At 46.1% G+C, this 14351-nt stretch overlaps 3 non-coding genes across 3 annotated transcripts; 2 read left to right on the forward strand and 1 right to left on the reverse strand.

The window, feature by feature from the left end:
• Window positions 1-72, forward strand: trnac-gca (transfer RNA cysteine (anticodon GCA)). Its single transcript has one exon. It is a non-coding gene; the product is annotated as a tRNA-Cys (tRNA).
• Window positions 73-1409: 1337 nt separating this feature from the next.
• Window positions 1410-1482, reverse strand: trnav-cac (transfer RNA valine (anticodon CAC)). The gene has a single exon. It is a non-coding gene; the product is annotated as a tRNA-Val (tRNA).
• An 11428-nt stretch (window positions 1483-12910) lies between these two features.
• On the forward strand, window positions 12911-12983 carry trnap-ugg (transfer RNA proline (anticodon UGG)). The gene has a single exon. It is a non-coding gene; the product is annotated as a tRNA-Pro (tRNA).
• The last annotated feature ends 1368 nt before the right edge of the window (window positions 12984-14351 follow it).

Below are 14351 nucleotides of genomic sequence, written 5' to 3' on the forward strand. Positions count from 1 at the left end.
GGGGGTATAGCTCAGTGGTAGAGCATTTGACTGCAGATCAAGAGGTCTCTGGTTCAAATCCAGGTGCCCCCTGGTGTTCCATAGTTACTTGTCTACCTGCTATGGTTGTATTTCAGTCTTCTGCAACACATCTCAGATCACACTTTCATTAGCTGGACTAGACTTCTTGACTCACCAACAGCAGGACATTTATCATGACATTAAGGTCACACTTTATATATTAGCCTCACTATATTCACACTCTTCGGTTCTTTGGGAGCAAGAACTGTTTTTCATGTAACACCACAGCTGAAATACATTGAATGTGCAGCTGTAAGGAAAGGTCAACTGAACTTCCTATGTTCACTACTCATTGTCCTGGTTACTGACTGATATCTCATGTTTCAGGAAGTTAAAGATGTATTTACTGGTTTTTCACAGATTCCATTAACATTTGAATTCAGAGTTCAAAGTGCTAACCATTACACCATTGGACTGGCTTCAAAACCTGGACAAAGTTGCCACTGTTACTTTTCCACTAGGCTAATTAATTCTGCCTTTTTTTTTTTTTTTTTTTTTTTTTTTAGTTTTCCATTAGAAGATAATATCTGGTAGCAGGTACATTTTTAGTACTTCTGAGGTTCCAAGCAAGCCAACCCGACACTAAAATGTAACTGTGATATCAGTCCATATCATGTTCTCTATAGGTAAACAAATAGTCCAGAAATGTGCAGTTTCTGCTTCTTTAAAGAGATTATGTTTGACCTTTTCCATAGTCCGTAATAATTCTGTAATAAACTTTGGAATAAGGAGCCAACGTCTTAGAAAAGCAGAAATCTGACCAAGTGTCTAATTCACACTGAGTCTTTGTGGCTCTGCGGTTTTTGAAGGAGCCTGTCGACTTACAGACCTGTCCCGTGTAGCTTTATCTCAGATTTCCAAATGATATCCAGCAGTCTGCGCTGTCAATCAATTATGACTCAGCCAATGACAGAACAATCAACAGATCATGCTTTACGTAGAAAATCACCATAGGTGTCCTCCTCCTCCTGAAGTCTATGATGAGCTCCTTCATCCACGTTCAAGAGCAGGTTGTTAGGCTGGGACCACTCCACAGAGTGTCTGATCAGTGTCCTGCACTCTGACTTCTTTCAGGTCCACTGACATGAGCTTCTCTGAGGAGGCTGAGCAAGGAGAGATGGAAGCACAGCTCACACTGCCTAGTTTTTGAAAGACAGTAACAGTAACCTGCAGTCACTATCCTAATGAATGTGAGGACTGTGAGTGCAGGTTATATTGATGCAGGGTCCCAGCTAATCCTTTAGTAACTCAGCACATCAAATGGAGCTACAAAGAGGTTGGGTCACAGCTACCTTTGGTCAGCTCAGGCTGAGATTTCTGAGACTGAGATGCAGTCAGTGCAAAAACTATGCTTCTGCCTAGGTTCAAACCAGGGACCTTTTGCATGTGAGGCAGATGTGATGACCACTACACTACAGAAACTGACACAATCAGAAACAAACAATATGACGTGCAGTAGTGCAGAGATGCTTTACAGTATTATCACCAATTCTGTGCATATTTTTGAATGGAGTAAACAGCAAAGCCAGTTGTAGTAGGTGGTCCTGTCAATGGCTTTATTCTTTTCCAGTTCTTTTAAACAGTCAATCACCTTTCTCTTGTAGGTGCTGGTGGGGTCCCTTCTTAGCTTTTCGTATGTCTGTTGGTCTTCCAAGAGAGAGATTACTTTCTCATGATAGTCTGTTGTGTCTAAAACCACTGTGCATCTCCCTTTGTCTGCTGGCAGGATGGTAATAGTCTCGTCCTTAGACAGGGAAGACAAGGCCCTGCTCTCCTTGGTGGTGAGGTTGGGTGGTGGTGGCTTAGAACCTTGAGTGCTGCAATGACTTTTAGTCAGAGATCCTCTGCTTCTGTGTTAGATAGGTCATTGTTGCGAATGGCAGATTCTGTGGCTTTAATAAAATCCACAACCGGAATATGTTTAGGCATGACTGCAAAGTTAAGTCCATTGGCTAGGACATCTCTCTGCTTGTGAGAGTTGCTTATCTGAAAGGTTCTTAACTCATTTGTCCTTTGTGGCCTGAGTGGTTGTCCCATTTTCATTACTTCTCTTTCCAGTGGGTTCAGAGGAGAATGTCAAACTTCTTGCTCTGTCTTTCTTTGCCTTTCTGCTCTTGTTCCAGTTGTGCTATCAGTCGGAGTCACTGATGAACGTTATGAACAAGTCAGTGCGTATGGGCGATGTTTGTTTAAATCTGGTTGGATGACTGGATTGTAGAGCCCACCCCTGCTGTTTGGAAGCTCGAGGAAAAGACTCCCTATGGCAGGGGTTCCAGAACCACATTCTTTTGTTAAGTAAGGAGTAGGTCAGGCTGGCCAGACTAGGAATCACCAGTGCTGCTCTCTATATTTCAGCATGTGTATGTCATGAGTCCCTCTGGGGACTTCCCGCCAGAGGACTCTTATTTTGTGTGGCCTTCCTGTTTCCCCTGTTCTGGTCCCTGGTGGCTTTATGTTGATTATCTGTGTTATTAGTTTCACCTGTCCCCGTTATGTTCACCTGAGTTTGATTACCTGTTGTGTTCTCCCCTACTTATAGCTCCCTTCTTCCTTTGTCCCTTGCCGTAGCACTAGTGGTGATTAGTTATCACTAGTTGCTAGTAGCTTAGAGATTAGTTGCAATTAGTTATAGTTGGGGGTTTGGATTTTTTAGTTAGTTTTCATAGCGACCGTCTCACCCGGTCTTAGTTTCGACCGTCTCATCCGGTTCTGTCAGAGTGTTGTGTTTTGTGCCCTGGAGTTTCCCAGGAGGAAATAAATCCCTTTGTCCTGCATTTGGGTCCTCACCTCTCCTCCTTCACACCACACCACCCACACGTTCGTGACAGAATGCTACGGCCAAATACGGACCCAGCGGACACGACCGAGGAGGACCGGCTGATTTCATGTTTCCTACAGTCCCTGTCGGGTGAGATTCAGGACGCCCTGTGTTATAGAGAGATTTTTGAATTTTGCTCGAAGCTAGCCAGGAGCTTCTCTCACCCCTCCCGCTTCGTCTCGAGAAAGGGGGCTGATCAGATGCTCAGCCGCCTGTCCACCATCACATCGGTCCTGGAGAGGTGCCTGGAGCAGTGGACCCCCCTCGACGAGGCCTGGGAGGTGTGTGATTCCCTCGCCCTGTTCCAGTCGCCAGTCTCCCAACTCCCGGCTTCCCAGTCCCCAGAGTCCCAGCCTCTGACACTGGTTCTCCCGCCATCAGCCCTTGTTCTCCAGCCTGAGTCCCTCCTCGCTGCTGCCCAGCCCGAGTACCCCCGCGCTGCTCGACGGGATCGCCGACAGCGACGGCGTCGGAGCAGGGCGGCGGAATCACCAGCGCGGCAGTCTGAGCCCAGCCGCCGCTTGCCGCTGGAGTTTCCAACCACCACCTCGCCGCTGCCGCAGCAACCCGAACCCTCGTGTGCCGACGAGAGCGTCCCCGCGGGGGTCCCGACCAGGATCCTGCACCTTCAGTGCGCCGACGACAGCATCCCCGCTGAGGTACTTACCCCACGGCAGGAACCTCAGTGTGCCGACGATGGCGTCCCCGCCGAGGTACTGCCCTGGATCCCTCAGCCTCAGCGCGCCGACGACGCCGCCTCCACTGAGGTCTCCACCTGCCTTCCCAGCTCTAGTGTGCCGACGAAGCCGTCCCCGCTGGAGCATGACCCCGGTATCCCGAGCCCCAGCGTGATGTCATGGCCAACATCGCTGGAGCTCAACTCGGCCAGCCAGCTTTCCTGTGTGCCGATGTCAGCGTCATGTCGCCCTCCGCCGCTGGAGCTCCCAGCCACCACCTCGCAGCTGCAGCCGCAACCCGACCCTCAGTGTGCCGACGATGACGTCCCCGCTGAGGCACCTTCCCAGCCAGGTCCCGTGTGTTCCGGTGTGCCGACGTGGCCGTCCCCGCCGGAGCCCAACCCTGCCTGCCAGACCTCCAGCGTGCCGACTCGGCCGTTAACGCTGGAGCCCTGCCCAGCCAAGTCACCCAAGTCACTCAAGTCACCCCCTTCGAGCCCTCAGTGCGCCGGCGACGTCTTCGTACCCGCTGAGGTCCCGATCCGGATCCCCGAGCCTCCGCGCGCCGACGACAACGTCCCCACGGAGGTCCCGGCCCAGCCTGTTCTCCTCCCTCGGTGTGGTGTAATCGTCCACGCCGAGGCTCAAGCTTCAGCTCCAGTCCTTTCAGCTCCAGTCCTTTCAGCTCCAGCCCTTTCAGCTCCAGCCCTGTCAGCTCTAGCCCCGCGGCGTCACGTTGTTGGCGTCCGCGTTGAGGCCCAGCTACCAGCGCCACCGGAACCCCCTGGATCGTCCGGACCACCACCTGAGCCAGAGCCTCTGCAAGAGCTGCCGACTCCCGAGCTGCCGACTCCCGAGCTGCCGACTCCCGAGCAGCCGACTCCCGAGCAGCCGACTCCCGAGCAGCCGACTCCCGAGCAGCCGACTCCCGGGCTGCCGTTTCCCGGGCTGCCGTTTCCCGGGCTGCCGTTTCCCGGGCTGTCGTTTCCCGGGCAGCCGACTCCCGGGCAGCCGACTCCCGAGCAGCCGACCCCCAAGCAGCCGTCTCCGGAGGATCCCGAGCCGCAGCCGCCGCAGCAGCAGCGGCCGTCTCCGGAGGATCCAAAGCCGCAGCCGCCGCTGCCTCCGTCTCCAGTGCAGCAGGAGCCGCTGCCTCCGTCTCCAGAGCCGCAGCAGCCGCTGCCTTTGTCTCCCGTGCCGCAGCAGCCGCTGCCCCCGTCTCCCGAGCCGCAGCAGCCGCTGCCCCCGTCTCCCGAGCCGCAGCAGCCGCTGCCCCCGTCTCCCGAGCCGCAGCAGCCACTGCCAGTCCCAGTCCCTCGGCGCCGCAACCAACCTACGCGCCCTGAGGCCTGGCCCACTCCTCTCCAGTCAGTCCCTCAGCCACCGGCGCCCTTAGTCCCTCAGCAACCGGCAGCCTCAGTCCTTCAGCCACCGGCGCCCTCAGTCCCCCAGTCTCCAGTTTCCCCGAAGAGGCAGCCCGAGCCAGAGCTTCCTCAGCAGCCCGAGCCAGAGCCGTCTCAGCAGCAGCCTCCCCGGCCGTCTCAGCAGCAGCCTCCCCGGCCGTCTCAGCAGCAGCCTCCCCGGCCGTCTCAGCAGCAGCCTCCCCGGCCGTCTCAGCAGCAGCCTCCCCGGCCGTCTCAGCAGCAGCCTCTTCGGCCGTCAGCATCCCCTGCATCTCCTCGGCCGCCATCTCCAGAGTCCCCGGAGCCGTTGCCGCCAATGCAGTGGCTACCTAAGTCTCCCGAACGGCCCCGGACCCTCGCCTGTCTCAGAGGCCGTCCTCCCGAACGGCCCCGGACCCTCGCCTGTCTCAGAGGCCGTCCTCCCGAACGGCCCCGGACCCTCGCCTGTCTCAGAGGCCGTCCTCCCGAACGGCCCCGGACCCTCGCCTGTCTCAGAGGCCGTCCTCCCGAGCGGCTTCGGGCCCACGCTTGCCTGCGAGGCCGTCCTCCCGAGCGGCTTCGGACCCACGCTTGCCTGCGGGGCCGTCCTCCCGAGCGGCTTCGGACCCACGCTTGCCTGCGAGGTTGTCCACCCGAACTGCACCGGACCTTCGCCCGTCTCAGAGGTCGTCCTCCCGAACGGCCCCGGACCTTCGCCCATTTCAGAGGCCGTCCTCCCGAACGGCCTCGGACCCATGCTTGACTGCGGAGCCGTCCTCCCGAACGGCTCCGAATCTTCGCCTGCCAGAGAGGCCGTCCACCGGAACGGCCTCAGACTTTGTGTGCCCCAGGAGCCGATCAGTGGATCGACCCAGAACTCTGCCCTGTTTGGGGTCTTAAACTGTGTTCCCACCCTCCCACCCTGGACTTTTGGTGGAACTCGTGGGCCGTCTGGAATCCGGCCTTGAGGGGGGGGTCCTGTCATGAGTCCCTCTGGGGACTTCCCGCCAGAGGACTCTTATTTTGTGTGGCCTTCCTGTTTCCCCTGTTCTGGTCCCTGGTGGCTTTATGTTGATTATCTGTGTTATTAGTTTCACCTGTCCCCGTTATGTTCACCTGAGTTTGATTACCTGTTGTGTTCTCCCCTACTTATAGCTCCCTTCTTCCTTTGTCCCTTGCCGTAGCACTAGTGGTGATTAGTTATCACTAGTTGCTAGTAGCTTAGAGATTAGTTGCAATTAGTTATAGTTGGGGGTTTGGATTTTTTAGTTAGTTTTCATAGCGACCGTCTCACCCGGTCTTAGTTTCGACCGTCTCATCCGGTTCTGTCAGAGTGTTGTGTTTTGTGCCCTGGAGTTTCCCAGGAGGAAATAAATCCCTTTGTCCTGCATTTGGGTCCTCACCTCTCCTCCTTCACACCACACCACCCACACGTTCGTGACAGTGTATTTATTGTGGTTTGTTGTATTCAAAGTGTCATCTTTAGAATCATAAGCAAGGCACATTGGCCTCACACGGAAAAGGTCCCTGGTTCAAAACCAGGCAGAAGCAGAGGTTCAACTCTTCTCTGACTAACAATTGTGGTCAAGCTCTTCTACATTATGAAATGGACCAGATCAGCCTGTACTTTAGCATGCAATGGTAAACAGTAAGGAAACAAAGTCAGTGTATAACTACAAGCAGCACTGTGACACCCCTGTTTTTATGGCATGTTTTGTATTTTTTATTTCTACAAATAAACTGCGCACTTGTATCTGCATATCAAATTCTTCCTTCAACTGCCTTTTTTGTGTAGAACATACCCTGACATTTTTGTGTCTGGGTGTGCTCTGCCATTTACTTCTTAGTTCGGTAACATGAAGGGAGACCAGCAGGTTATCCAGTTTGGACTTATTTAGGGTTTCTGGTATCACCAAGCTGGTTTATGCTTTGTCCTGTGGTAAGGACAGAACAACATAAGACTCCCCGTCGGGGAATCGAACCCTGGTCTTCTGTGTGAAAAACACACCTGGAAATACATAAAGTGTACTCTGTTTTGTAGTTTAGATGTTTCCAGTTTTGATTTAGAACCACAATGAATAGGTCATACACAAATCCTCAAGTTTAATCCTTATGTTCTTATTTTCAATATGAAGCTGTTTCTGTCAGTTAACTCTTAGACAATAAACTGTTGATTGCTGGGATCAAAGGATGAGCCTCCTTTGCTACTGTTTGCAGTGGGCCCAGGGCTCCAAACTACACTCCAAACTCCTCCCGTGTGACCGAACTGCTCACCCTATCTCTAAGGGAGCACCTGGCCACCCTGTGAAGGAAGCTCATTTCAGGTGCTTGTATCTGAGATCTTGTCCTTTCGGTCCTGACCCAGAGCTCAGGACCGAAAGGACAAGATCTCGGATAGGTGAGAGTTATGTTATTATATTGTGCTATAATTTTATATCACATGTACATTGTCAATTTGATATATCGTTTACAAAGTACTTTGAACAGCTTTTTCTGAGTAGCTTTAGCAAACCAGACTGGATCTGTCCCTAACTTTAGTGTAGGTCAAAGTTTGATACAGTATATGGAAACCATCTCTGCTGTAGCCACTAATTTCCAGTCTTATCTTCCTCTTTGCTGCTGATGAGACATGTTCAGTAACAGCCATTGTCCACACGTTGGATTTAATTAAATTCCTTCAGGTATTTTTCCCTATGTTGGCTCATTACATGCACTGTATTTAAAGACTGATTTCATTATAGTTCCCTCAACTTTCAGAGGTAAACTGTTCATAAAACCATGAGCTCAGCTGGTGAGACAAAATGCTTGTCTGTTAATTTGGCTGAATGGTCTAAGATGGTCTTAAATCTCGACTGAGGCATGGGTTCAACTCTAACCAGTGCCAGTTCATTGACATTGTATAAGTTGCTCCTGCAAAGTTCTGTTTTTTCAGAATCTTCTCCTTAAGAGTTAACTTGTTGTGACTTGGATGTTAATGGAAGACACACCACATAGATTCAGTGTTTGCTGGTTATGTGTGTTAAACCACATTTGTGTTACAGTTGTTGTACATTTGTGTAATTGTTGCTTGTGTTGCATAGTGGTACATGACAGAGCTTATGCTTGTTGATGTTGCCTTGAACAGCTACTGTTTACAAAGCACACTCAGTATTCAAATGTTTGCCTTATTAGACTTGCCAGTGTCGATGGACCACTCACATAAAAACAGTGCATCCATAGTCGAATGGATTTCCTGGTCTAATATTAACAGTTATATCTGAGAGATTATCCTGTTTACAGTACAATGACTAAATCTGAGAATAAACCTGCTCCTGAGCTGGTTTGAGATTGCAGATGTGCTGCCAGGACAACAATCGTACCATGACTTTGGAAGAACCAGAAGATCCAGGATCATGTCAAATAGTTAATAAATAATAGAAAATTATGTGGCTAACCAGTTAATCCACATATGAAGAACACACATCTAGTTTGTTTTTTCACTTTTTTGTTTGTTTTTGAGCTTTGAAGCTTGGAACGACCTTGTTTCAGCATAGTTTTAACAGATTGGTGTTACTGTCCTGCAATGCAGCCTAATATTAGGGGAACGTTCATAGACCAATGGTAGTGGTTAGTTGAACCCATGACTCAACTGAGAATGGAGACTAAATCCAGCACCTTAGACTAAAAAAGACACTTGAGTGGTGCAACGTTTTGACTCAAGAAGTCCAGTTATCATAACTCAACTTCTGGATAACTTAACATGGATGACTGTTAATTTTCACAGACTCTCAGCCAAGCTAACAGACAAAAGTTCCCTTAAATGGCTGGATTTGAACCCACACCACCATCAAAGCTGTGCTATTTGCTTGTAGGTATGACTTCTTGACTTTCAACTCACTTGTGTGCAAACTCTGAATACAAACAACTCACCAGAAGGAAGACATCCCATGGTGGACTTGAAACACCAACCTTTCGGTTAACAGCCGAATGCGCTAACCTATTATGTCACAGAGACTGTCACGGTCTGAAGGGCAAGTCCTGAACCCTTTTTGTAAAGGCATTTTAGGACATTTCTGCTTGTTTGGTTTAAATACGGACAGTATACAGATATTAGTGACCCACCTCATGGACTTTAAGACAGTGACACCAACCTGTAAAAACTCAGCTGAATCAATGTTGTTTAAAACTGTCAAAAAACAAAAAAAGTATCTCATCAGCTGTTAGATCTCAACAGTCTCAGTCTTCCCTGTGTCTTACTGCAATCCTATATGTTCCTGTTTTCTAATGTTTATCCTCGCTAGTTATCCGTATGTAGTTTCCCAAAGGAAACACACATACAGTCAAGCCCGAAATTATTTATGCCCCTAGCAAATTCTGACTTAAAGTTAAAGTCCATATATATCTGTCCTTTTGTACTATTGTTCTAAATATTTGCTTATTTCTTCTCAGAATTCTCATTTTTCTCAGAATTTCCTCCTGTCAGAAGCTCCTGGGCAAAAAACATAAAAACACTGTGGCATCTCTCTATCAAGAAGATTTCTAAAATAACATGGTAATAAAGCAACATTAGTTAAAATAAAACAATCAGAATCATCTTTATTGGCCAAGTTTGTGCACACAAACAAGAAATTTGACTCCAGTTCACTAAGCTCTGTCTATGTACAAGAATGAAATAATGTTAAACTTTTAAGACAGGAAGAGAGTAGGTTTGATATAAACCAAAGACAAGAAATACAAAATCAAAAGGCTAGAAAAAGATCAATATTTTTTATATACACAATATATAAAATGTGTGAATTGTTGCAGTATGAGTGCAAGGATTTAACTAAACTGAATTATGGATCTGTGTGATCAGCAAAAGTGCTGTCATCCTTTCACTCCTGCTTTCCTGACTGACATGTTTTCCATAAGCAGAAGTACAGGAGCCAAGGAGCAGAACAGATGAGGTGGATGGAAAATACCTCAGAAGAGTAGTAAAAACTTTGGACACAGTGATGGTGGTGTAGTGGTGAGCATAGCTGCCTTCCACACAGGGGCCAGTTGTATATAGGAGTCATAGCCAATGAAACTGCAGCATTGTTGATGCTGTCCAAGGTGCTCAGTTGGTAGAGTGGAGGACTGTAGGTTGAAGTGACAGTTATCCTGCAGTTAAGAAAAGAGCTTTGGTATCAAATGTGTGGTTAAGTGTCAGTTTATGCATCTGTGGAAAAGTTCAACACCAAACCACTGTGTGCTTCCTTCAATAGCTCAGTTGGCAGAGCAGAGGACGGTCGGTTGAAGTAGTAGTTACCCTTAGGGCGCTGGTTCAACTCTGGCTTGAAGGAATATTGTTTAGTTTTTGTGTTCTGTGTATCTGCTGATATAGGATGGATGTAAAATCAAGAGCTGATGACACATTTGATGTGTGGTGTAATGTCAGTTTCTGCATCTGTGTAATAGTAGATTTTAGTTGCAAACCCATGACCTTCTTGCTGTGAGGCAAAAGTGCTAACCACTCAACCACCATACTGCCACTGGCAACAACAGAGTGGTAAAAAATGTACAGCATCTCATTTTATGCAGGTCATACAACTAATCACAGATAGTTACTATTGGAATATACTGATTATTACAGACATTCACTGGAGAATTTAGTTCACTGAACAGGAGCTGACAAACATGAATCCTTTATGAAACAGGAGAATGGAGAGAGGAGACAGGAAGGAAATATGAACAGGGACCGTCCTTCTGGACTTTCTAGGCTCAAGAGCTAAAATCAGTTCTTGCATGTTCCAATGTCTGAAACTCAGACACTGTGGAATAAGGGAGATATATTTTAAGTGTGCTTGTAAGTGGTACTGTGACTTAGTTGGTTAATGTTCCTGTCTGGTAAACAGGAGATCTTGTGTTCAAATCTCAGCAGTGCCTCAGTAATAACTGACTATAAACAAACCCAGATTTTTCTAAATAGCTAATTTACTAATCTTCTGAGCTCTACCCTGTACTTTGATAACATTTTCTGTATCTCACTTTGTAAAGTCATTTTAAATGTATGTGCATGTAACAGTAACAACACTGAATCAGCTGCAAAGATATTCTGCATTAACCGAAATTATTCATACCCCTGGCAAATTCTGACTTAAAGTTACTTTTATTCAACCAGTTTTCAAGTTTTTTCTTGATTAGAAATGACACAATAATAATAATAAGACGATGTACAAGAGGCATCATTGTAAAGTCAGAAAGTGTGTGTGTGTGTGTGTGTCATAACTCTGAGAGACCTTTGATCTCTTTAATGTCTAAACATTCTTGGACATGATGTCACAGAGACACCTTCAGAAGTGTCATTGACACAAGAAGCAGCTCGACTGCACAGGAGTTGTTCATCATTCATTGAAAGAGACAGAAACCATATAAGACAGAGAGAGAGACACATCTGCTGTAAAAATCAATCAGAGGAAATAACAGCACTGTTGCAACAACTTACAGACTTTCCTTTAAGTCCAAATCTGTTAGTAGTTCATTTCACTGTTCAGTTTGGTAGTTCATGCATGGCATAGTTTTCCAGGTAATGTGTTAATTTCACAGGTTGATGAGTGTAAATGATTTGAAAAGAAGCCTCTGTGTATATACTACGTGGACATTCAGTGGGTAACAGTCAGTCTCTGTTGTTGCTGAAGGAGCTACCTGGCCTGGATGACTGTTGCGTTTCTGTTGTTGAGTTAGTCTGTTGCTGTTTCTGTCTACAAAGATGTAAAAAAAAAACTATATTATATAAATATTTTAGTATTAATACAAAATATTAACGTGGTCACATCTGAGTCGGGCAGCCAAAAAAGAGCTCCAGCAGATCCTTGTGACCCTGGTTCAGGAATAAGTGGGTATAGAAGATGGATGGGTCACATCAATGTAACAGGAATATATTGCATTGTGAATATAGTATTTTATTAATACGGTATATTAATATTGTCATAATATTGCATATGGTTCCACTTTAATTACTTTCATTTGGGTGTGTTTGGGCAGCCCCTCTCAGTAGCTGGTAGTGGTAAGTGCCCAGCGCACAGTGAGCATGTTGACATTTCATGGTCAGATCAGGTGTCATGATGTGAAAACATCAGCTTGTAGGAGGAGCAGAGGCATTGGTGATGAAATGGAAGCATTCCTGCGTGCCATGTGTGAGATCTGGTTTTGATTCTCGGACAGTGCAGAAGTGGTTTCAAATTGCCATGTGCACTTAGTTGTTACAGCTTTCTAGGCTGCTGTGCAGGCGACTTGGATATTTGGACCATTCTGCGTGTTCTCCTGATATAAGTTCAGTTGAGAATGTTTGGGCATTGATGGCAGGAGAACTTTACAAAAACAGATGCCAGTTCCAGAACGGTGGGGCTCCTTACTACTGATTTTTTTTTTCACTTAGTTCTGTCTTAGGGTTTTTTTTTTTTTGGGCTATGGTCTTAAACTTTTGATCAGCTGATGAACAACCTGTTTAAATGCAGTTTTCAATAAATTGTCTACTCTCTGATTTTGTCTCTTGCTCCTGTTTGTTCTTTCGGCATTTTGAAGCACTACTTACAACCTGGTTATGATCCACAAGCATGAAATATAAATACTTGTAATGTTTCAACCCTGGTCTAAAGATTTTGTTGAAGAGTGTGTTAGAAGAAGCACACAAACACAGTGTGTTGATGCCAGATACCCCTTCAGACACTGTCTATAGTAATTAAACTTAGGTTATGGTTCAGTGTAGTGCTGAGTGTCAACTGCTTGGTCATAGAACCTAACACTACAAATTTGACCTTGTTATCCATTTGTGCAGTGGTAATGTACTTGCGATGCTTGGGACTCAAACCCAGTGCAACTGTTTGGAAGGCAGCTATGCTCACCACTACACCAGCATCACTGATGCACAAGGATGTTGTAATCAAGATTATGATTTATAAGGTGAAAGTGATGAAGTAAAATCCAGATTCCATCCATGAAGGCATTTGAGCAGACACATTTGTACTGTGGCTGACCATGTGGCCTAATGGATAAGGCGTCTGACTTGGAATCAGAGGATTGAGGGTTCAAGTCCCTTCATGGTTGGAGTTTGACTCCACCTGGATGTGTTGGAGTTTGGTCTACAGTAAGCTGACCCCTAAGGATGTTCCTTCAGTTCCAGGGCCAGTGTTCTGCTTATGTTTACAACATCTTAAGTCATTTTTGATCCTCCACTCTGCCCTCTGTTGCTCCTGGAAATAGAGGTAGGGCACAGAGACGATTGCATTCTACAATTACATTTCACACTTTAGACTTTTGTCAGATGCATTTCAATTCTAAAGTTACAGACGTTTCAAAACAATGACCAGTATGGGGGCTGGAACCCATGACCTTGGTGTTGTCCAATCTATGTCAAGCAGTTAATATTAAGATTTCTGTCTTATGCAGGTGATTAAATTGATCATAGTTACAGGGCAGAGCTCAGTTTAACCTGAATTATTTTCATATAGTGGTTCCATGATGACAGATTATGAATCAGTGCAGTAACATTAGACTGTAATTAGACTTTACAGTTATTGTTGCAGTAAACCTGGAAATTCTTCTGGTAATTCTGCACAGATCATCTACTTTAAACATTCAGAACAATGTGATGAGGTGACTGAGCGGTTAAGGTGATAGACTGCTAATCCGTTGTGCTCTGCACACAGGTTTGAGTCCCATCCTCTTCGTGAATTCTCTTATTTGGTGTTCAAAGATTATTGATTATAAATGTGTTGTTATTAATCATTACAAATAAAAGAATATAATATACATGTACTCCCCATGACTGTGTGGGTTTACTCCAGGTACTTCAGTCCAAAAACATGCATGTTAGGTTGACTGGTGACCCTGAATTCTCTATAGGAGTGAGTGTATTTATCTGGAGGTGTAACCGACATCAACAGCAGACAACATACTGACTTTATGTGGTCAGTCTACACCACTACCACTTTAATTTGAAAGTCAAACTCAAGTGGGAAAGTATACACATCACTAACACTAGATGATGATTCCTAAGGGACAACTCATTGTTGAGGGGATTCAAATCTGCGCAGGGAGACCCCAATGCATTTCAAGTCCATTGCTTTAACCACTCAGCCACAACAATTTATAGTGAAGCTTAATTTGCTGTATTTAAAACAGAAATATGTGTATTTATTTTATTTTGAAAAAAAAACATTTCTCTGCACATAAATGTAGGTTAAGGTGTTTTACTAGGTGTGGAAACTGTGCAGCAATAATAGTAATATATAGTAATTTGTCTGTTTAGTACTGAGGAAGAACTAAAGACAAGAACCTAAATTCTGAATTAACACCAAATATCATGGCTGAACTAGCTACAAAATGCCCACACAAACTTCTATAAACAACAAAAAGAAGTAAAAGCTGATAATAAACTGAATATGAATAAATAAATGTTTCAAATGTTTTTCT

This window comes from Mastacembelus armatus, unplaced genomic scaffold (genome assembly GCF_900324485.2).
Source record: "Mastacembelus armatus unplaced genomic scaffold, fMasArm1.2, whole genome shotgun sequence".
NCBI lineage: Eukaryota > Metazoa > Chordata > Actinopteri > Synbranchiformes > Mastacembelidae > Mastacembelus > Mastacembelus armatus.